Below are 2,500 nucleotides of genomic sequence, written 5' to 3'. Positions count from 1 at the left end.
CGTCGACGGGCGGCGCAGCGGCCTCGCCCGCGTCAGGCAGCGGGCTCGCTGCTCCCCGGCGGGACGCCGGCTCTTCCCCCCGACCGATCTCAAGCGCCTCCATGAATTGGCGGACAAGCTGCTTGTGGGCAGCTTGCCGCCGTCGGCACTTGATTGCCTCGAGCGTTCGGTCGGGGAACATCCTGATGAGTTCTTGATTGACGAAGAAGAACCGGGCGTCCCTCTCAAGGAACAGTTCGGCCTCCGCCTTGGCGAGCGATAGGACTTCTTCCTCCGTCCACCTCGCGCGATGCCTCTCCGTGACGATCTCCGCGTTGGCGGCCGCAAGATGTTGGCGGCGGCGATGGACCCCGAGACCGTTCTTGGTTGTAAAGCTGCGGTGGCACTCACTACAGGTATACATAGCTGCAAAAGTTACAAGATTATCGGCACGGCCGGTTGGCCGGCTAGGTGCTGGGGGAGTTGGGGTGGCACCTTCAGCGGAAGGGCCACCACTTATTCTCTGCTTACTGCCCCCAACTAAAAAAGGGATAGTGCGAGGGGGGGCTGGTAACCCCCCCAAGCCCCTGGTGCGGTCTTCCACTCTGCGAAATCAGCGGGCCCACGAGAAGGGGAGAAGACCGCAGAAGAGAGTCATAGTTACTCCCGCCGTTTACCCGCGCTTGCTTGAATTTCTTCACGTTGACATTCAGAGCACTGGGCAGAAATCACATTGCGTCAACACCCGCTAGGGCCATCGCAATGCTTTGTTTTAATTAGACAGTCGGATTCCCCCAGTCCGTGCCAGTTCTGAGTTGATCGTTGAATGGCGGCCGAAGAGAATCCGCGCACCCGCGCGCCCCCGGAGGAGCACGCTAAGGCGGACGCGGCCTCGCAGCAAGGAAGATCCGTGGGAGGCCAAGGCACGGGACCGAGCTCGGATCCTGCACGCAGGTTGAAGCACCGGGGCGCGAACGCCGCGCAGGCGCGCGCATCCTGCACCGCCGGCCAGCACGAGGCCGACCAACGGCGAGAGCAGACCACGCCCGCGCTAAACGCCCGCACTTACCGGCACCCCTACGGCACTCACCTCGCCCAGGCCCGGCACGTTAGCGCTGACCCACTTCCCGACCAAGCCCGACACGCCCCGATCCTCAGAGCCAATCCTTATCCCGAAGTTACGGATCCAATTTGCCGACTTCCCTTACCTACATTATTCTATCGACTAGAGGCTCTTCACCTTGGAGACCTGCTGCGGATATGGGTACGAACCGGCGCGACACCTCCACGTGGCCCTCTCCCGGATTTTCAAGGTCCGAGGGGAAGATCGGGACACCGCCGCAACTGCGGTGCTCTTCGCGTTCCAAACCCTATCTCCCTGCTAGAGGATTCCAGGGAACTCGAACGCTCATGCAGAAAAGAAAACTCTTCCCCGATCTCCCGACGGCGTCTCCGGGTCCTTTTGGGTTACCCCGACGAGCATCTCTAAAAGAGGGGCCCGACTTGTATCGGTTCCGCTGCCGGGTTCCGGAATAGGAACCGGATTCCCTTTCGCCCAACGGGGGCCAGCACAAAGCGCATCATGCTATGACGGCCCCCATCAACATCGGATTTCTCCTAGGGCTTAGGATCGACTGACTCGTGTGCAACGGCTGTTCACACGAAACCCTTCTCCGCGTCAGCCCTCCAGGGCCTCGCTGGAGTATTTGCTACTACCACCAAGATCTGCACCGACGGCGGCTCCAGGCAGGCTCACGCCCAGACCCTTCTGCGCCCACCGCCGCGACCCTCCTACTCGTCAGGGCTTCGCGGCCGGCCGCAAGGACCGGCCATGACTGCCAGACTGACGGCCGAGTATAGGCACGACGCTTCAGCGCCATCCATTTTCAGGGCTAGTTGCTTCGGCAGGTGAGTTGTTACACACTCCTTAGCGGATTCCGACTTCCATGGCCACCGTCCTGCTGTCTTAAGCAACCAACGCCTTTCATGGTTTCCCATGAGCGTCGATTCGGGCGCCTTAACTCGGCGTTTGGTTCATCCCACAGCGCCAGTTCTGCTTACCAAAAGTGGCCCACTTGGCACTCCGATCCGAGTCGTTTGCTCGCGGCTTCAGCATATCAAGCAAGCCGGAGATCTCACCCATTTAAAGTTTGAGAATAGGTTGAGGTCGTTTCGGCCCCAAGGCCTCTAATCATTCGCTTTACCGGATGAGACTCGTACGAGCACCAGCTATCCTGAGGGAAACTTCGGAGGGAACCAGCTACTAGATGGTTCGATTAGTCTTTCGCCCCTATACCCAGCTCCGACGATCGATTTGCACGTCAGAATCGCTACGGACCTCCATCAGGGTTTCCCCTGACTTCGTCCTGGCCAGGCATAGTTCACCATCTTTCGGGTCCCAACGTGTACGCTCTAGGTGCGCCTCACCTCGCAATGAGGACGAGACGCCCCGGGAGTGCGGAGGCCGCCGCCCCGTGAAGGGCGGGGAAGCCCCATCCTCCCTCGGCCCGCGCAAGGCGAG

At 60.7% G+C, this 2,500-nt stretch overlaps 1 pseudogene; it reads right to left on the bottom strand.

Annotated features, from left to right (window-relative positions):
• The window catches only part of LOC124731043, a 7,795-nt pseudogene that overhangs the window by 4,288 nt on the left and 1,007 nt on the right, over window positions 1-2,500 (bottom strand).

The sequence above is a fragment of the Schistocerca piceifrons genome, unplaced genomic scaffold (genome assembly GCF_021461385.2).
Source record: "Schistocerca piceifrons isolate TAMUIC-IGC-003096 unplaced genomic scaffold, iqSchPice1.1 HiC_scaffold_1266, whole genome shotgun sequence".
NCBI lineage: Eukaryota > Metazoa > Arthropoda > Insecta > Orthoptera > Acrididae > Schistocerca > Schistocerca piceifrons.
Note: the sequence above shows the minus strand (reverse complement) of the source record. Positions and strands in the feature narration are given on the sequence as shown.